At 39.3% G+C, this 22,533-nt stretch overlaps 1 protein-coding gene across 9 annotated transcripts in view; it reads left to right on the top strand.

Annotated features, from left to right (window-relative positions):
• PMCA (plasma membrane calcium-transporting ATPase 3) overlaps window positions 1-22,533 on the top strand; it is a 1,183,542-nt gene that overhangs the window by 223,275 nt on the left and 937,734 nt on the right. For all 9 annotated transcript variants that reach the window (XM_090387939.1, XM_090387938.1, XM_090387937.1 and 6 more), the window contains one exon: window positions 642-743. The gene's annotated coding sequence lies outside the window, so the exon portion shown is untranslated. The remainder of the gene's footprint in view (window positions 1-641; window positions 744-22,533) is intronic.

Here is a 22,533-nt window from a genome sequence, read left to right as displayed (position 1 = left end):
GCAAGACTAGAGTTAGTTTGTTTGTTTGTTGTTTGGTTTTTAGGAGCATTAGCAACTAAGGCCATGTTTCTCCGGGAATATGCGGTGGTCATTCCTTGACCTTTCCGCATCCTCCGTATTTGGTGGTGATGGGCTCGAACCCCGGTCTAATCGAGAAGCGTGTGTTATGCACTGCTTCTCCTTCCCACCTGGCTTCGGAGGCGCCCACTAGAGTTAGACCTTTAGCTGGAAGTCTTATGGGATGAATGAAGTGTTTTGTGAAAAGATTCACTTTCCTTTTTCAGATTGCACATTAATGAACAGGGGTTAGGTTTTTTGCTTGGTGGTGCTAAATAGAAATTGGTGAACTGAGATATTAATATATATCCTATGAGAGGGCTGCTTTCAGTAATTCAAGAATGCTTTTTGCTAATTAAAAAAAGATGGATAAGTAGATGTTACACCACAGCTGGTTTTATGACGAGAATTTGTATGATCTAGACTGATACATATTTAAATTTTTTAATATATTTATATATTTTATTGTTTCACAGATATTTTTTTGTCCAGAAAATATATTTGAATAATTAAAACTTTTAGAGTACATTTAAAATTATTTTGTAAATTTAGGCTTCTATTTAAATTAGAAATAATACTTTTAGGTCAGCTCTGTGTCAATACTGAAAAGATTAGTGCTGTTGGAAGAAGGCTTCATGACGTAATATTATTGAAAAATGCAGATTTGACAACTTCAAATGTTTCAGGTAAGTTAGAGTTTGGATTTTAAAAATACTGTAATAACCATGATAATAAATACTTAATTTTTGATCACTCATGCTGTCAATTTAACAAAGACACTTGTACAGCATCCGTGAGCTATCAGATTCTTTGTGACGATGGTCCTTCTCTGCTCCACTATTTGCTGTTCAGTGACCTGAATAGCTGGGAATTGTTCCAGCCACTTGGTATGTAACCTTTTTGTTTAATTATAAAAAAAATAAATATTAGCTTTTCTACTGAATTGAAAAGTATAATCTATTAATTATGATTTGCTAATCCCAATTAAAAATTATTGGATAAAAATAAACAAGAGAAACCAATAATAATAATAATAATAATAATAATAGAGGAAGATACCAGGAAGATATCAGACCACTTGGAGAGCCAAAACATAATGGCCGAACAGCAGAAAGGATGCAAGGAGCAATTAACCATAGATGCCGTGCTTATGGAGCAAGTCTACAAGAAGCGCCACAACATGTACACAGCCTGCATCGATTACCGCAAGGCCTTTGACTCCATGCCTCATAGCTGGCTAATAGAGGTGCTGAACACCTACAAAGTCAATTCGATAGTGACAAACTTCCTAGGAGAAATAATGGCGAAATGGAGTACCACTGTTAAGGTCAAAAACATCACAACCAGGCCAATCCCCATCAGGACAGGAATCTTTCAGGGAGATGCCCTAAGCCCATTATAGTTTTGTCTAGAACTTAACCTGCTATCTGCCATGCCCAATAGTAGCAAGTACGGATATAACCACCTGATGTACATGGATGATATCAAGCTCTAAAAGGAAACCGAGAAGCACCTTCAGCAACTACTTCAGATCACTGAAGAATTCAGCAATGATATAAGAATGGAATTTGGTCTAGACAAATGCAAGACCAACAGATTGCACCAGGGAAAATCAGTCAACCAAAATTACCAGCTGGAGACTGGTAAAGAGATCGAAGCCATGGCAGAGGGAGAGGCCTACAAATATTGAGGATGATGCAGGCTCAGCAGTTACAGCACAAGGAAATTAAGGCCTGCCTGGCTGAAAAATACCATCAGAGACTCAGAAGCCTGCTGAAAGCAAAGCTCAATGGAGGAAACACAGTTAAAGCCATGAACACCTATGCAGGCCCAGTGCTAACATACTCCTTCGGTGTTATAGATTGGACTAACACCGAGCTGGAGGATATCATGAGAAAGACAAGGACAATGATGACCAAGAGCCGCCAACACCACCCAAAATCTGTCGTGGAGAGACTGACAATTGCCTGGGAAGAAGGAGGAAGGGGCTTGATAGACCTCATTGAGCAACAGAAGACAGCGATAGTTAATCTGAAGGATTACTTCCAGAAACACACAGTAGCACTCCACCAGGCCATAAGGAAAATAGACAAGCGGTATACCCAACTCACCTTAGCGAGGAGTCCCTGCCCAACCAGGAGGTACAAATGAAGCTAGAAAGATGGGCAGAGAAGGAACTCCATGGCAGACACTACAATGATCTCCATTAAGGTCACATAGATAAAATTGCTTCCAATGCATGGTTCACGAGCGGGACGCTCTTCCCCGAGACCGAAGGATTCATGCTCGCCATACAAGACCACATAATCAACACCAGGAACTATAGAAAATACATCGCCAAGGAACCTGGAGTGTCCGATGACACATGTACTAGAGACCCCAACCCACAAGTTATACTGGGACTGTGCCATAATAATGGATAAGACCATCCCACACAAATGACTGGACATAACACTTGTGTTTGTGGCACCTCCATAGCCAGGTGGGCAAGAGCAGAAGTGCGTAGCACACGCTTCTTGATTATACCGGGGTTTGAGCCTGTGACCACCAAATATGGAGTATGTGGAGAGATCAGAGAATGACCACCACATATCCCCGGAATAAATATTACCGGGGTTTGAGCCTGTGACCACCAAATACGGAGTATGTGGAGAGATCAGAGAATGACCACCACATATCCCCAGAATAAATATGGCCTTAGTTGCTAATGCTCCTAAAAACCAAATAACAACAACAACATAACCCTTGTGGACAAGAAGGAAAAGGCTACCTATCTGATTGACATAGTGGTACCCAACACTGGCAACCTGCAGAAAACCCATAGGAAAAAATCAGGAAGTACATTAACCTAAGACAGATTAAAGAGATGTGGCATATGCAAGAAGTAACGACTATCCCGATCATCGTGTCAGCCACAGATATGGTGTGCCAAAGACCCTTCATAGCAGCCTAGCAGCAATAGGTCTCCCAGTGAACACCTACAAGGAACTCCAGAAAGTCGCAATCCCAAACACGTGTAGGAAAATCAGAGAGTTCCTCGACCAACAGTAACACCAGACATAACAACAACCATCCTGTGTACTTGGTAGCAATACCCATCATGAGGTGGAATGCCCAATCAGGGAGAAATAATAATAATAATAATAATAATGGGCATGATGGCCCAGTGGTTACGACACTGGATGAACCTGGGTTTAAGTCTCGCCTTGCCTGAAGCAAAAGCAGCTCCATCACGCTGGGAGACGGTATAATAATAGTAATAAATTGGAATAATAATAGTAATAAAAAAAGAAAATAAAAATGAATAAATAGACATTGTGAAACTTGCTCCAATGGACCTACCTACCTTAAGGTCGGAGTGACAGCTAAGGCAGACCATGGCGCCATATGGTGTCATTCCCAAGAACTACCATTGAACATAAGCTGAAGGTAAACAGGTCCACCTCCATAAATGGATGATACTGCAGAGAAATATTAATCATACTGCACTGAGTCTGGCGCACAATAAAGTCACTCGTGTTCAGGCCTTAAGCAGTGGGGGTTGGCTTGAAAAATCAGAGACGGTCTCCCGAGGAAGACAATGGAGCCAGTGGTGCTGTCCCTCATATGGCTACCACAAGAGAAGGGCAAGACCATCCATCCCCACAAACTGGAAATGCTTTCTGCGCAACTGCACTAGTGACCACCCAGGAAGGAAGGTGCATACAGGCCGAGACTACATACCAAGTGGATTCCAGATTCTGGGAATCGTTCCCAGAGAAGGACTGTCATCACGAAGAACCTGACACCTCCTGCAATCTTGGAAAAAATCAAGCAGGACATGAGCGATCAACTACAAAGGATAAAGAATATGGAACCAGAGGAGGAAGAACATACAACCACTGAACCGGAGGAGGAAGAGCAAGAAGAAATAAAACCCACAGCAGCTGAAGTGGAAAGAGACAAGGACATGATATCCAGAATAGAGGACAAATGGAAAAAGGCCATAACAGAATTCGAAGGACTGGACCCTACAAAGATCCATGTGATACAGAAGCAGAGGCCCAATAGAACTTTCTGGAGAGTCACAGACCCCCTCAATACACGGCCATCCAGATAGCCGTGTATTGTGCTGCCATAGCAGTGAATAGGATTAATGGAAGAGAAATGAGAAACCAGCATCAGCAGAAGAACCGAAAACAGAAGGAACTGCCATATAGGCCAATTGACCGAGTACCAATGGGATAATAGAAGTAAGAAATTGATTGGAAAAGTGAAGAGCATCCTCAAGAGAGACAGCATCCACAACAAAAATGAGACAAAAACTCAGAGAATAGGAGTACTTGGACACACTGAAGCAGAACCTCCTCGCACTCAGCAAGAGACTACACCGATACAAAGAGAGCTCCCAGAGGAAAATAAACAACCAAATCCTAAATGAGAACCAAAGAGCCTTCTACAGGAGTCTCGGAGAAGACAGGAAAGAAGGGAATGGACCACCTGAGTAGAAGATGAATGATCAGTTTTGGGGTAACATATGGAGCAGGGAAGTAAGACATAACAGCCGAGCCCCCTGGATAAAACTAGAACACAAGAATACCAAGGACGTACAAGAGATGAGAGAATGATAGATTCGGGAAGAAGAAGTAAAACAGATGATCAAGAACCCTCACAACTGGCAAATTCCAAGAATAGAAAACGTCCACAACTATTGGTACAAGAAGCTCACTTGCACACAAGCACCTGGCAGAGCAGTTCACCCAAATGATAAGGCACCCAGACAGTGGGGTAACTACCCTTTTTTCGGGCCCTGAGGCAAAGAACACGTTCAGGTCCCTACTTAATTAATGAAAATTGCAAAAACAGGAGTAAAAAATATAAATACGAGAAGATTAAAAAAAATCGAAACCATCATAATTCCTCCTCTGCCTCTGTAGACACTGTAATAAATATAATGAATACATTTTTGAAGGTACTGTATAAATGATGTATTAAATATACATCATTTATACAGTACCTTCCTTTTCATCTGTCTTCATCCAGCATGGGATATTCCTATGTGCTATGTGGAATGAATTTTTTTTTTTTTTTTTACACGACACGCATTGGCCTTACCTTAACAGAGTCTGTATAAACTGAACAGAGCAACGAAGCGGAGATGAACTTTTGTTCTAGGAGCCGCCCATACAAAAACACAAAAATAAAAATAATAAAAAAAATTAGCATTATAGCTCTAAGTCAGCTTCATCTTAGGATGCCGAAGTTCTAATAAGGCCGATTTTGATCTGGTGCGAATTTGAATGCAAATGACTACGGTTACTTTCTTTCGAGTGACCGTATGTTTTCATCTTGTACAGATGTTTTATTGTGGATACTTCCTTCCAGCAAAATAATTAATAGTAGTAGTGCTTTATTGTACTAAAGTAATTCGTTATGTTGGGGGAAAAGGTTTTTGCTCCTAATTGATGTAGCACTTTCGAATTTTCGCAAAGTGGATCATCTGAACACAATGTAAATTAGAAGGACAGTAAAAGAGTTGATAATTGGTGCCATTGGTGGGCAGCATTCCGACAAACAAATTTTCTGTTTATACTCCGGGACAACCCCGGTCAGAGGAGATTCGAAAATAGAGAGAGAATACAAGAAACCCCACCGTGTTTAGCAGTCACAGATTGATTGTGTGAAATTACATAATCTGCCAAAAACCACAGTAAAACAAGAGAAGTGATGGGGAGAAAATCTATTTTTCAGCGGGGTTTTTCTTTTTATTACAGCTCAGAACAGTATATGACCATGGATTTATTCGGCTTCTGTACTAAAACTGAATTTCTCCCTTTGCAATGGCATCAAAGCGTAACAAACAAATATTTTTTAACGATACTTTTTGAGTAGCCGTTAGTCGCAGTCTGTTAGCTTTGTATTGTTAGAAATCTTGCAGTTTTGTGAAGAAGACACATTTCAAGAAACAATCCGTTATTCATAGCGGATGATGTTTTTTTCTTCTTTTGCACACTAGTTTTCGAAGTTTATAACGCAGCTATAAATATAAATATTAAATATTTTCTTGAAAATTCGTTAGAAGATCAAATATACATCCAAGGAAACTGCTGTTTCGATATTGTTCCCTTAAAACAATTACAATAAAGCAAACTTTTTTTTTGATCAAATGCGCATTGCAGTGTTATCAGTTTTACACCAGTTTTTCCCGTTTCCAGAAGATGAATTTACTTGATTTTCTGTTAAATACCTTTCTTATTTGTTTTCCACACACAAACACATAACTAAGGAGGTTACAAATTAATATGAAAACAATTAAATAAAATTAGCCAAAGATGGCAGGCCCCTAAAAAGCCCAGGCCCAGAGGCAATTGCCTTGCCTGCCTACATGGTAGCTACGCCACCACACCCAGAGACAATCCCGAAATTTCTCACTCAAGGAATCACATATCTGAAGCCTAAAGATGAAGATACAAGAAACCCAGCAAAATACAGGCCAATCAACTGCCTCTGAGCAATGTACAAGATCCTGACCAGCTGCATAACCAGGAAGATATCAGACAACTTAGAGAGCCAGAATATAATGGCTGAACAGCAGAAAGGATGCAAGCGGCTGAGCTATATAACTGCAGCATCTATGGTTAATTGCAAGGAGCAATTAACCATGGATGCCGCGGTTATAGAGCAAGCCTACACTGACCATTAGCATTAGCATTAGCATTAGTAGAGGCATATGATGCAAGAAAGCAAGCTTATTCAGCATCAGCCAAAATAAAAGAAAAAAAAAAAAAAAAAAACAACCACTACTCCCATTTCACCCATCAATTCGTTCGAAATACCTGTCCAGCTGAGCCTTAATTTGTTTAGGCTATCAACTTCAACAACAAGCGATGGAAGTCTATTCCACAAACCAACTGCCCGCTGGCTAAAGGCGAATTTCCGCACATCTATCCGACATCCGTCCTTCCTCAATTTGAATTTATGCCCTCTCAGGTGATTATTCTGAGCAAGAGGAAGAATTCCATCGGCATTGAGCATGCTCAAGCCATTCAAAGCCTTGTACACCTCTATCAGATCACCTCGGCGATGCCTAGTCTCCAGGCTCTGTAATTTGCAAAACTTAAGCCTTTCTTCGTAAGAGCAACCCTTTGTTCCATTCACTAATCTTGTTGCCCTTCTCTGTACTCGTTCCAGCAGCTCTACATCCTTCTTGAAATGAGGCCTCCAGACCTGTATACAGTACTCAAGGTGTGGCCTGACCAATGCCTTATACAAGGGAATAATCACATCCCTGTCCCTGCTAGAAAAATTCCTGTATATCATTGACAAGACACCATGAGCTACTCTTGCAGCTCGTCTGCACTGCTCAGAGAACTTCATATCTGCCTGCACAATTACCCCCAGGTCCTTTTCATTCTCTACCACTGTCAGCGTAGTACCACAGAGTTGATACGTTGATCTGGGGTTACTGTTTCCCATATGTAGTACTTTACATTTGTCAATGTTAAACTTCATTTGCCACCTCTCAGCCCATCTGCTCAACCTTTCCAGATCCTGTTGCAGCAGCATAGTATCAGTAGTGTCCTTAACAACCCTGCCAACCTTTGTATCGTCTGCAAACTTGGACATTAAGCCTGATACACCATCATCAATATCATTTATAAATACAGAAAACAACAATGGACCCAACACTGAACCCTGAGGAACTCCACTAATAACATTAGTCCACGTTGAGCAGTGTCCATTGATTACCACTCTCTGTCTTCTGCCACTCAACCATCCCTTTATCCATAGCAGCAATTTGCCTCGAATGCCACACTTCTCCAATTTGTGCAGCAGTCTTCCATGCGCAACAGTATCAAAAGCCTTTCTAAGATCCAAATATATAATATCAAAGTTATTCCCTGCATCCAGTTCTTTTGTGACTACATCATAGTATCCAATCAAATTGGTCAGACAAGACCTGCCCTTAAAAAACCCATGCTGTGTCTGAGCTATAACTGAATTCTTGTCTAGACGATCCTGCAGTGCTTCTTTAACCAGTGCCTCCATTAATTTTCCTGGAACCGAAGTTAAACTAACAGGTCTATAATTACTTGTGTCAGCCTTTGATCCTCCTTTGTGAATTGGGGTTACATTTGCACATCTCCAGTCCATGGGTACCTCCCCTGAGTCCAAAGAAGCTCTCATAATTATGGCTAGGGGTTTGCTTACTTCCTTTGCTGCCTCCTTTAATATAACTGGATAGATCCCATCCACCCCGGGTGCCTTTTTTATGTTTATCCTCAACAATTTCTCCTCCACTTTCCTCTCAGTTATTAGAAAATCATCTAGCTCACTGCCAATGTTTACTTCACCTACGACATTCCCCTTCCTGAATAACTCCTCATGTGTGAATGTAGATGCAAAATACTCGTTTAGATTGTTAGCCACCTGAGCTGGATCCTCAACTGTTGAACCATCAACATCCAGTGGACCAATCTGATTCATCCCTTTCCTTCTTGAGTTTAAATAGGTAAAGAACTCTTTTCTGTTTTTCTTTGCATCCTTTGCCAAGGATTTCTCATAATCTGCCTTTGCCTGCCTAATCTCCTTTGTGACTTGGTTACAGACCAACTTATATCTATCATAGGTTTCCACGTCACCCATTAATTTGTATGTATCCCATGCATTTTTCTTCTCTGCCATATGTCTCATTAGTTCATCTGACAACCATTTAGGCCTGAACCTTGAACAATATTTCTTGGTTGGTATGTAAAGCCTGGTAGCTTCCAAGATTAGTTCCTTGAATGCTTCCCATTTTGAATTTGCTGTTGGTAACATCATCAGTTGGTCCCACTGTATAGAATTTAAATACTGTCTCAGACCAGCATAGTCTCCTTTACGAAAGCAAAAACCCTTCCCTTTACCTCTGATGGTAGTTACCTCCTTGAGTAAATCCCACTTCAGCACACTGTGATCACTGCCACCCAGTGGTTCATTTATCTGCAGATTCCTAATGCATGAAGAATCACTACTGATAATCAGATCAAGAGTATTACTCCCTCTAGTTGCCTCCCGAACATGCTGGTGTAGAAAACAATCATCCAATAAATCCACAAAAGCCTTGCTAGTGTGTGAGTGACCAACCCACAAATTCCAGTCAATATCTGGGAAATTAAAATCCCCCATTATAAGACTCTCTGATTTACTGGCCCACTCTATTTCCCTGTACAGTATCTTATTATACTCATCAGAGTCATTAGGCCTATAGCACACTCCTACTCTCAATTTTGATTTACCTATGCTTATGTCACACCAAACTGACTCAACACTGCACTGTCCAGCGATGTCAACTGGCTTCACTTCCTTGGATTTTATGTGTTTTTTAACTAATAGCATAACCCCTCCTCCCTTCCTATCCTGTCTATCCTTTCTGTAGACGTTGTACTCCCCAAATTCCAGTTCTGCATTCCTTATATCTGTGTGACACCACGTCTCTGATATCCCAACAATATCTGCCTTTGATGTTTTGAGTAATACCTCAAATTCATCAAATTTATTTACTAAACTCCTAGCATTAGTGTACACGCAAGTATACATGCACCTGTTTCTATTCGTAGCTACCCTAACACAACCCATGTGTTTACTTGTACCGCAATGACTTCCAGCAGTCTCTGAAATATCCTGCATCTTGTTTTTCAGGCTTCTGCTCATTCCAATAGAAGCAGTGCAAGAATCTCTTTCACCTCTGCCCGTGGCTACTGTTAATCCATTAGTCTTTGTCTCCCCCCAAGCTAGCAGTTTTCCGACCCACCTAACACTGCCTCGATAGCATCAGCAAATATTCTTGCACCCTTTCTATTTAAGTGTATCCCATCCCTGTAGAAGCAATCTCTCCTGTTAACAAGTACAGTCCAGGCTGAAAAAAATTCTACCCCTTCAGCCTTGCACAATCTTTCCAGGGCCGAATTGATCGACAAGGCTCTCATCATGACCAGCTGCATAACTAGGAAGATATCAGACAACTTAGAGAGCCAGAACATAATGGCTGAACAGCAAAAAGGATGCAAGCGGCTGAGCTCTATAACTGCGGCATCTATGGTTAATTGCAAGGAGCAATTAACCATAGATGCCGCGGTTATAAAACAAGCCTACAAGAAGGGCCACCAAATGTACACAGCCTACCTTGATTACTGCAAGGCCTTTGACTCTGTGCTTCATAGCTGGCTAATAGAGGCGCTGAACATCTACAAAGTCAATCTGATAGTGACAAACTTCCTAGGAAAAACGATGGCAAAATGGAGTACCACCATTAAGGTCCACCTTTCTCAATCAACAGCAGCAAGTATGGATATAACCACAAAGAAGGAAGGAAGAACCTGTACACCCTCACCCACCTGATGTACATGGATGACATCAAGCTCTACGTGGGAACTGAGAAGCAACTCCAGCAACTACTCCAGATCACCGACAAATTCAGCAATGATATTAGGATGGAATTTGGTTTAGACAAATGCAAGACCCACGGATTGCACCAGGGAAAATTAGTCAACCGAAACTACCAGCTACAGACTGGTAAAGAGATCGAAGCCATGGCAGAGGGATAGGCCAACAAATACATGGGTATGATGGAGGCTCAGCAGTTACAGCACAAGGAAATTAAGGTCCTGCCTGACCAAAAAATATCACCACAGACTCAGAAGTCCGCTGAAAGCAAAGCTGATTGGAGGGGACACTGTTAAAGCCATAAACACCTATGCAGTCTGAGTGCTAACATTCTCCTTTGGGGTCATAGATTGGCCTAACACCGAACTGAAGGATATCATGAGAAAGACAAGGACAATGATGACCAAGAGCCGCCAACACCACCCAAAGTCATATGCCTCTACTAATGCTAATCTGTTTTCCTTTAGCCCCATTTAACACACACAGCTGAAAATTTTGACTCCTTGCTTGTTTACACAGATGGTCTGAGGTCAGAATCATGTACAGAATTTGCTGCCATCTTTCCACACACTACTATATCTGAGCATATTTTCCCTAAGTGCAGCATATACACTGCAGTTAGAGTTAGCCTCACACCAGAAATTTTGTTTAGAGTTAGCCTTGGGTAACATCAGAACTTTTGTTTAGAGTTAGCCTTGGGTAACATCAGAACTTTTGGTTAGAGTTAGCCTTGGATCACATCAGAACTTTTGATTATCAACAGATTATTATATATTCTCTGATTCTTTGCATATATTACAGGCTTTATCATCTTTGAAGTATGCTCCTCATCCAGTCTTGTTTCAGGTTCAGCAGAAGGTACATTCTCTTCATGAACATAAATTTGATATTCACTTCTGCTGAATTCCTAGCCACATTAGGATCAGGGGAAATAATTTGGCTGATATAGCACCAAATCAGCAATTCTCACTAATCGTCATGGCCTGTCAGGCCCCTATACAGATTATAGGTAAATAATACACACCACAAGATTCATTTCCAGTGACAGAATTCATGGAATGAAAAAACTTCAAATAAATTACATCAGATAAATCCTGTAATCAAACGATGGCAGTCTAGTCTTAGCAAGGATGGTAACAAAATGAAGTAGTTCATGCTTGGCTCTGCTTAGTACAGAGTCATTTGAAACAACCTTTTTTTGCTGAGGATTGCTGATCGTATGTATGAGTTCTGTGGCACCATTTTATCCATTAAACATTTTAATTGACTACACAGATTTTAATGATACATGTTTTACTGCCGTTACCCATCTGACTGAGGCTCAGTCAGATTTTATCTGAGAATGACGTGTCAGCTATTTTTAAAAATTTGATTGATTAATTCTGATTATTCTTTAAAATACATATAAAATTACATTTGATTACAAATTACATATGTACAAATTAAGTACATATGTATTTAAAATAGTGAATATGTATTTTTATTCCATGTACTTATATAACCTTTTAACAAGGTAACCTCTTTCAGTGGTGCCTATAATTCATTTTTAATTCTCTCTAAACTTGTCTTGCCTACGTTGCTAATGTACCAAAAAAAAATCATAAATTGCCAAACCAAACCTTACTAAAATAGAAAGTATGGAAGAATATTTGCTGATGCTATCAAGGCTATCATGTCCAATGGGTTGGAAAACTGCTAGCTTGGAGGGGGGGGGGGATATACAGAATAATAGATTAACAATAGCCGCAGGTAGAGATGAAAGTGATTCTTGCACTGCTTCTATTGCAATGAGCAGCAGACTGGGAAGTAAGGCACTGGGAATTTAAGAACTGCTGGGAGTCATCATGGAACAAATAAATACATAGGCTGTGTTAGGGTAACTAAGAGTAAGAACAGGTACATGTATAATTGCATGTATACCAATCCTAGGAGCATAGTATATAAATTTGATGAATTTGAAGTGCTGGTCGAGACATAAAATGTGGACATTGTTGGGATTATAAGAGACTTGGTTTCACTGAGATGTAAGGGATGCAGAATTTGAATATGGGGAGCACAATATGTACAGAAAGGATAGAGGAGATAGAAGTGGAGGTGGGGTTATGCTCTTAGTTAAGAAACACATAAAATCGAAAGAAGTGCATCCAGTCAACATGGGTGGCCGGTGCAATGTTGAGTCAATTTGGTGTGACAAGTCCTGGGAAAGCAAAAATGAGCAAAAACTTGGATGACTGATTTCTACAGCACCATGTTAGAGAGGCAAAGAGAGAATAATACTCTTGATCTGATTATCAGCAGTGATTATTTATCTATTAAGAATCAGCAGATAAAAGAACCACTAAGTGGCAGTGATAACAGTCTATTGATGTGGGATTTACTTAAAGAGGTAACTACCGTCAAGAGTAAAGGAAAGGGTTTTTGCTTTCATAAAGGTGGCTACAGTGGTCTCAGGAAGTTTTTAAATTCTATATAGTGGATACAAATGATGATGTTACCATTAGCAAATTCTAAATGGGAAGCATTCAAGGAATTAATTATAGATGCTACTAGGCTTTTCATACCAACTAAGAATGGATGTCAAATGGATGAAGGCCCAAATGAACTGAGGCTTGTGGCAGAGAAGAAAAATCCATGGGATGCACATAAATTGTTACATAACACAGAAACCTATAGTAGATACAAGCTAGTCTGTAATAAAGTCACAAAGGAGGTTAGGCAGGTGAAGGCAGATTTGAAAAATCTTTGGCAAAGGATGCTAAGAAAAACAGCAAATACTTCTTTACTTCAATAAACTCTAAAAGGAAGGGGATAAATCAGATCGGTCCACTTAATATCAATGGTTTGACTATAGATGATCCTGCTCAGATAGCTGACAAACTGAATGAGTATTGTGCATCTACATTCACACATGAGGAGTTATTGAAGGAGGAGAGGGCCATATGTTTATCAAACTCTAACAGGTAGTTAAATGATTTTGTAATAACGGAGAGCAAAGTGGAGGAGAAATTGTTGAAGTTAAACATAAGAAAGGAACCTGAGGTAGATGGAATCTATCCAGTTTTATTAAAGGAGGTGGCAAAGAAAGTAAGCAAACCATTAGCCATAATTATGCGAGCATCCTTGGACTCGGGGGAAGTACCCACGGGCTGGAGATCAGCAAATGTATCTCCAATTCACAAAGGGGTTTCAAAGGGTGGCACAAGTAATTACAGACCTGTTAGTTTGACCTCTGTTCCAGGGAAGATAATGGAGTCACTGGTTAAAGAAGCATTGCAGGATCATCTAGACAAGACTGCACAATAATTCAGACACATCATGGGTTTGTTAAGGGAAAGTCTTGTCTGACAAAAAATTGATTGGATACTATAATGTGGTCACAAAGGAACTGAATGCAAAAAATAATTTTGATATCATATACTTGGATTCTAGAAAAGCTTTTTATACTGTTGCAAACGGAAGACTACTGTACAAATTGGAGCAGTATAGCATTAAGGGCAAGTTGCTACAATGAATAAAAGGATGGTCAAGTAGGAGAAGCCAGAGTGTAATCAATGGGTACTGCTCTACGTGGACTAATGTTATTAGTGGCATCCCTCAGGGTTCGGTGTTGGACCATTGTTGTTTTTTATATTTATCAGTTGTATTGATGAAGGTATATCAAGCTTAATGTCAAATTTTGCAGATGATACAAAAGTTGGCAGGGTTGTTAATAACAGTATGCATGTGCTGCAACAGATCTGGAAAAGTTGGGTAGTGGGCTGAGAAGTGGCAACTGAAGTTTAACATTGACTAATGCAAAGTACCGCATATGGGTAGCAGTAACCCCAAGAAATATACCAACTTGGTGGTGTTACACTCAGGGTAGTGGAGAATGAAAGAGACCTGGCAGTAATTGTGCTGTCAGATATGAAGTTTTCTGAGCAGTGCAGACAGGCTGCCAGAGTAGGTCATAGGGTCTTGTCAATGATATACAGGAGTTTTACAAGCAGGAATAAGGAGGTTATTATCCCCTATATAAGGAAATGGTCAGGCCACACCTTGAGTATTGCATACAAGTCTGTAAGCCTCATTTTATGAAGAATATAGAGTTGCTAGAACGAGTACAGAGAAGGGCAATAAGATTGGTGAAGGGAACAAAGGGGTGCTTTTATGAAGAAAGGCTTAAGTTCTGCAAATTGCAGCTTATGGAAACTAGGCACCCGCGAGGCAATCTGAATGAGATGTATAAGGCCTTGAATGGATTAAATAGGCTGAATACTGATGGATTCTTTCTCTTGCCCAGATTACAAACCTTAGGGGGCATAGATTCAAACTGAGGAAAGGCAATTGTAGGATAGATATATGGAAGTTTGCCTTTAGCCAGCAGGTAGTTGATTGCTGTAATAAACTGTTGTTTTGGAAGTTGATTGTTTAAATAAATTGAAGGCACAATTAGACAATCAATTGGAATGAATGGATCAGTGAAATGGGAAGGGTTTTTTTTTTTTTTTTTGACTGATGCTGTATAAGCTCTTGCTTTCTTGCTTCATTTGCATCTATTAATGCTAATGCTAATGTTAATGCTGTTCAACCCAAAAGCTGATTGAGGAGAAGGGATATAAACCTGAACAGGTTTTCAATGCTGATGAGACAGCATTATTCTAGAAGAAGATTCATCTACATAGATGTGCTGAGGCACACCTATTTAGATGTTGAAGAGAAGAAGGCCCGAGGATCCAAGTTGGTATGAGATCGGGTTACGCTGCTAGTTTGCTACAATGCAGCAGGCAGGCAGGCCATATGATAAAGCTTGGCCTAATTTTCTGGGTGCAGAACCAAAGAGCTCTTAGAGGATGTAGCAAGAATATACTGCCTGTGTACTGGATGTAGAACACAAAATCCTAGACGATGAAGAACCGCTTCCTGAACTGGTTCCACCACTGCTTCATCTCCAAAGACAAGAAATTCCTGGAGGAAAAGGGGCTTCCATTTAAAGTCCTCCACATGCTGGACAGTGCCCCAGGACACCCAAGTGATGAACAAGACTATGCAAATGAAGGCAACGAGGTGCTCTTTCTACCACCTAACACTACCTCCCTTATCTAGCTGCTTGTCCACGGGATAATCAACATTTTTAAGGCAAACTACACGAAGAGGTGTATGGACCGAATCATTTAGGCCATGGACAATGACGGCATCCTCAACGTTATTCAATTTTGGAAAGACTTCACCATAGCTGATTTTCTCTTCCTAAAAACATGCGCTGGTAGACATCAAGGACAAGTAAAATCTTATTGGAGGATCATGTTGCCCGAGGTTGTGCATGACGTCAGTCCAGATGAACTACGAATCATTCCAGATGAATGGCGCAAGAAAACCATTGCAGAAACAAAGTAGTTGGCCAGGAGAATAGGAGGCATATGTTTCGAGGACTTGGAGGAGGAGGACATCAATGATTTAATTGATGAACAGGCAACAATGCTAACGGATGATGAACTCGAGGAGCTTGTTTGTTCCACTCTGAGGATGAGGACAAAGTTGAGGAAGAACCACACAAAGAGAAGTGTGACTTGGAAAGCCTAGTGTAAGCAATGCTTGGTGCCAAATGCCTTGTGGACTTCTTCCGCGAATATGATGACAACATGATTCGTGCAATGAAGTTCAAGGAAAGCCTCGACGATATAAAATAAATAAATAAATTTTCTGTTTATACTCGGGACAACCAAACGGTCAGAGGAGTTCACAAGATAGACAGAATACAAGAAACAGCACGGTATTCAGCAGTCACAGGCTTGAACCCCGGTCACTCAAGGCATATGTACTTATGCACCCGTGCGCCTGACCACTAGGCTGCGGTATACCACATTTAACACCGTACACAGCCATGTTCAACAAGTTCAAACAAAAGAAGAAGCAGCTTCCCATCACAATGTTCCTGAAAAGAACAACTTCTACATCAACGCCTAAAACTCCTTGTACCCCTGAACTGGAAGTCTCGACAGCATCCAATTCTGCTTCTTCTACAGCCTCTGAGACCCCAACTACTGAGGAGTACAGAATCCTGTGGTGAATATCCTGGTGCATTCCGTGTTTTTAACTATGTAATAAAATTTTAATACAGTATTTTTGAAACATGGGTCTAAAATGTTACTCATTATTGTAAAACACAATTAAAACCTTTTAAACACATGTAAACATTTCTCTGTTAATTGTAAATGGTTGTGTAAGTGTTTAGGCTTACATAGAAAACATCTGGGGCTATTTGGGCGAGAGTACAGATTTTCGTGGAATTTCACGTTTTTCACGAAAAGTGTTGACACATAACCTACGCAAAAATAGAGATCGGACTGTATATTGCTTACATATGTAAGCAAAAATTTGCAGCCAATTTTATTAATTCTGCTAAAAATTAAAAATAAATAAATAATAAATAAATCATGAAATACAGTCGGACCCCCATATAACGAAATCAAATGTTCCCTTGAAAAAATTCGTTAAACAGAAATTTCGTTATAACGAAATATGGGTAATCCTGCACTTTAGCATCATGAGTCATGGTCAGCCCACAAGTCACCGCCAGCTCCAACCTGTTGTGAATCGTATTCTGACGGAGCAGTTCTGACTTGACTGAGCATGCGCGACACTCACTATATGTGTCGGTCTGTGTTGGGAATTGTCACTGCCAGCTCCAGCCTGTTGTGAATCGTATTCTGACGGGCAGTTCCGACTTTCTGAGCATGCGCGACACTCACTCTATCTGCCGGTTTCTGCTGTATCTGCCAGTCTGTTCTGGGAATTGTCATGGAGCATGCACGACACTCTCCGTATCTGCTGGTCAACATATTCTGATGGAGCAGTTCCGACTTGACTGAGCATGCACGACACTCACTATTTGTGCTGGTCTGTGTTGGGAATTGTCACGGAGCATGCATGACACTCACTGTATCTGCCGGCCTGTATACTGGCAATGTACTGTGTACTCGGATTTTTTTTTTTTTTTCCTTTTCAGAAAGAATAAAAACAATTTCCTGACTACATAAGAATTTGATTATAAAAATACAAGTAGATAGTTATAAAACAATATTTTGTATTGCCTGAAAATAATAATATGAGCATATTTTGTGATTATCTGTATATATTATTACAAATATATTTGTAATAATTTATGGATTATTACACTTGTGAAAAGGTGAATTAAATAAAAAAATACATATAGTACTTAATCCTATAGATCCAATGATTTTAATTTTCTATCTATATAAAACTTTCCAAAAAGTATGGTGGTACATTTGTTAAAAACTATTTCAAGTGAAAATAAACTAAACATGTGCAATGAAGATGTATTATTTTAAATTGACTTTTTCTCCCTTTTGCTGATGCGAAATCATCACATCAATAATTTTATCCTAATTTATGTTTTGTGCAACTTAAGTTTCAATGAATACAATTCATATATTGGTTAGTCGTTCTTCTCCAGTTGTTGATCTAAGGTGATTTTTAATCAATTTGAGTTTACTCGAGGGCCTTTTACAAGAAGTATTACAGGCAGGGTAAGAAAAATTCTTAATGCTATTTCTGTGTTTGGATAAGTTTCGATAACACAATACTCCTGAATCAATTGGGGAAGATACATGTATGTATATATATATATACATGGAATATTATTAGAAAAAGTAAATCAATCCAATAATAATACCATCAGGGACCTAAGAAAACACAAAAAAAAAAAAAAAAAAAATTATTATCGCTTTTTACCGACAATCTAGATGACTTCAACTGGGGCCAACCACCCAGAATGAAGGCAAAAAACGACAAGAGGTTCTCTGTTTCTGTGATGATCAATATATGCTAAGTAATTTCTTTCTTTCCTTTTTTATCACTAATATAATTATATATATACATGTAGATAGATAGAAAGTTAAAATCATTGGCTCTATAGCATTAAGCACTATATGTATTTTTATTTAATTCACCTTTTCACAAATGTAATAATTACAAATATATACAAATAATCACAAAATATACTCATTATTATTTTCAGGCAATACAAAATATATTACCTGAAAATAATAATTACCTATTTCCATTATCATTTTTATAACTATCTACTTCTATTTTTATAATCAAATTCTTATGTAGTGAGGAAATTGTTTTTTATTCTTTCTGAAAACAAAAAAAAAAAAAAAATTACTGCACGTACGTAGTACATTGCCAGTATACAGTCAGTGTCGTGCATGTTCAATCTAGTCGGAACTGCCTGTCAGAATACTATTCATGCCAGGATGGAGCTGGTGGTGACTTGCAGGCTGACCGTGACTCACAACAATAAAGTGCAGGATTATTGAAATATGACCTTTACAATAATCAAAAATATTGTAATTCAGCATTCAGAAATATGTGAGAAATAAATCTGAAATAAGAAATGGGAATGAATAAATTTTCTAACATTTTAAAACAATTTACTTAACACACACACATTAAGAAATTACTATTCACATTAGACACAACATGGGTTTGTTAAGGGAAAGTCTTGTCTGACAAATTTGATTGCATACTATGATGTACTTACAAAGGAACTGAATGCAAAAAATTATTTTGATATCATATAATTGGATTTCAGGAAAGCTATTGACACTGTTGCACATCGAAGACTACTGTACAAATTGGAGCAGTATGGTATTAAGGGTAAGTTGCTACAATGGATAAAAGGGTGGTTGAGTGGGAGAAGACAGAGAGTGGTAATCAATGGATGCTGCTCTTCTTGGACTGATATTATTAGTAGAGTCCCCCAGAGTTCGGTGTTGGGCCAACTGTTGTTTTGTATATTTCTCAGTGATATTTATGAAGGTATATCAGGCTTAATGTTGAAGTTTGCAGATGAAACAAAGGTTGGCAGGGTTGTTAATGACAGTAATGTCAGTGTGCTACTGCAACAGGATCTAGTAAATTTGGGCAGATCAGCTGAAAAGTGGCAACTGAAGTTTAACCTTGACAAATGCAAAGTACTGCATATTTGGTAGAAGTAATCCCAGAGAAACGTACCAAGTGTGTGGTACTACACTTAGGGTGGTAGGAAATGAAAAAGATCTGGGAGTAATTGTGCAGTCAGATATGAAGTTTTCTGAGCAATGCAGACAGGCTGCCAGAGCAGGTCATGGAGTATTGTCAATAATATACAGGAATTTTGCTAGCAGGGAAAAGGTTTGGTTTTGGTTTTTTTTTTAGGAGCATTAGCAACTAAGGCCATATTGCTCCGGGATATGCGGTGGTCATTTCCTGACCTTTCTGCATCCTCCGTATTTGGTGGTGACGGGCTCGAACCCCGGTCTAATCAAGAAGCGTGTGCTACGCACTGCTGCTCCTTCCCACCTGGCTACGGAGGCGAAAAGGAGGTGATTATCCCTTTGTACAAGTTGTTGTGGCCATGCCTTGAGTACTGTGGATAGGTCTGGAGGCCTCATTTTAGGAAGGATATTGAGTTGCTTGAGCTGAGAAGAGTAGGGCAGCAAGATTGGTGAGGGGAACGAAGGGGTAATCTTACCAAGAAAGGCTTAAATTCTGCAAATTGCAGCGACTGTAGACTAGGCACCTGCAAGGTGATCTGATTGAGGTGTATATGACTTTGAATGGGTTGAGCACACTGAATTCTGATGGAATTCTTCTGCTTGCTCAGATTACGAACCCGAGGGGGCATAAATTCAAATCATAGAAATTACTAGGTTTTTCGTACCAACTAACATATTGTTCAAGGCTTAGATCTAAATGGATGTCAGATTATATAAAGAGAACACATGACACAGAAGTAAAATGCATGGGATGCATATAAATTATCAGGCGATGTAGAAGGTGATTTATATCTACTATACAAGTCTATGGTAGATATAAACTAGTCTGCAATTAAGTCACAATGGAGGTTAGACAAGCCAAGGCAAATTATGAGAAATCTTTTGCAAAGGATGCAAAGGAAAACAGTAGACTTCTTTACTTATGTAAATACTAGAAGAAAGGGGTATGAATCACATTGGTCCAAGTGATATTTGTCTGCTCAGGTTGCTGACAAAGTTAATGAGTATTTTGCATCTACATTCATACATGAGGAATCCTTAGGGATATGGATGCCAGAAGTTCTAACAGGGAGATAAATGGTTTTGTAATAACCAAGAGGAAAGTGGAAGATAAATTGTTGAAGTTAAGCTTAAGAAAGGCACCTGTGGTGGATTGAATCTATCCAGTTATATTAAGGGAGGCAGCAAAGGAGGTAAGCAAATTCTTATCTATAATTATGAGAGCATCTTTGGATTCAGGGGAAGTCCTTTTGGCCTGCAGATGTGAGAATGTATGCCAAATTCACAAAGGAGGATCAAAGGGTGACATGAGTAATTACAGACCTGTTAGCTTAACTTCTGTTCCAGGAAAATAATGGAGTCACTGGTTAAAGATGTGATGCAGGACCACCTAGACAGGAGTGTAGTTGTATTTTAGACACAGCATGGATTTGTTAAGGGAAGATCTTGTCTATCCAATTTGATTGGATACTATGATGCTGTGACAAAGTAACTGGAAGCAAAAAATAAAATTTTGATATCATATATTGAGATTTCAGAAAAGCTTTTGATATTATGGCACATACAAGACTACTGTACAGATTAGAGTAGGGTGTTCATTAAAGGCAAGTTTCTGCTTTGGATAAAGGGATGGTTGAGTGGGAGATGACAGAGTGTGGTTATCAATGGGCTCTGCTCTTCGTGGACTACTGTTATCAGTGGAACTACACAGGATTCGGTGCAGGGCCCATCGCTGTTATATTTCTTAATGATATTGATGAAGTTATATCAGGATTAATATCTAAGTTTGCAGATGAAACAAAGGTTGGCAGGGTGGTTAAGAACAGTAATGAAGATACGGTGCTTCAACAGTATCTAGAAAAATTAGGCAGATGAGCTGGAAATGGCAAACTGGAGTTTAACATTGACAAATGCAAGGTACTGCATATAGGTTGCAGTAATCCCAGAGTACTATACCAACTGTGTGGTACCAAACTGAGGTAGTGGAAAATGAAAAGGACCTGGGGGCAATTGCGCAGATCATGTTTCAAGTGCCTAGTCTTCAGATGCTGCAATTTGCAGAACTGATTCATTGCCTTTGATTTTATATGCTCCAGAGCTAAGAACATAACTCCTCTTTCCCTCCTGTCTGTCCTTTCTTTAACACATTGTGTTCCCTATATTCAAATTCTGAATCCCTTATATCTGAGTGATGCGAAATCTCTGATATCCTAAATTGTCTGCCTTTCATGACTTGACCAGGACTTCAAATTCATCATATTTATTTACTATGCTCCTAGCATTAGTGTACATGTAAATATACAGGGTGGCCATAATTGAAGTATCTCTGTTCAGAGTTCTCTGTAGCTCTAAGTAATAAGTGGAATGCCACCAGAATTAGTAAGTAAACTATTCAAGGCATGGGGAGAAAGGTCCCATGAAAAAAAAAAAAAAAAAAAAAAAGTTCGAAAATCTGCAGATAGGGAGATAATATGGCACTGTACAAGAGGAAAGACATGACAAAGTACCAATAACTAAGACAAACCTTAATGAAATTACAAATTTTTATTTGTGCTCTTTGCAAAAAAAAAACAGAAAGAAACTTAACTGCATTAAAGTTTTAAATCCAAAATAAAAAATAAGACACCTAAGAGAGCAGAAAATTTGCATAAATCTGAGTTAATTTAATTTTCCCAGTAGCAGAGAGCTATAAAGTCACAATGCAAACATTGCAAGTGTATTCTGTACGTATACTGTTAACAATGCATCTCGCTCTGCCTGGTCATGCTTTAATTGCGAAGATCTTCTACGTTAATGGATGCAATGCAAGCAATGGATGCAATTTACAGTGTTTAAATTCCACTCAGTGTGAATTTAGACACTGTAAGAACTTACGTCAAGGTTCTTTATCAGCTGTGGCAGCTAGAAGGATGATTAACAAATTTGAGGAAACTAGGTCCTTTGTTGTTAAGCCTGGAAGATGAAGGAAGCCTTTTTCACCGCAGGTAGCAGAGGAAGTTGCAACGGCTATCGTCGACCGATCCATGGA

The sequence above is a fragment of the Mastigoproctus giganteus genome, chromosome 13 (genome assembly GCF_048544385.1).
Source record: "Mastigoproctus giganteus isolate SK-2022 chromosome 13, ASM4854438v1, whole genome shotgun sequence".
Classification (NCBI taxonomy): domain Eukaryota; kingdom Metazoa; phylum Arthropoda; class Arachnida; order Uropygi; family Thelyphonidae; genus Mastigoproctus; species Mastigoproctus giganteus.
Note: the sequence above shows the minus strand (reverse complement) of the source record. Positions and strands in the feature narration are given on the sequence as shown.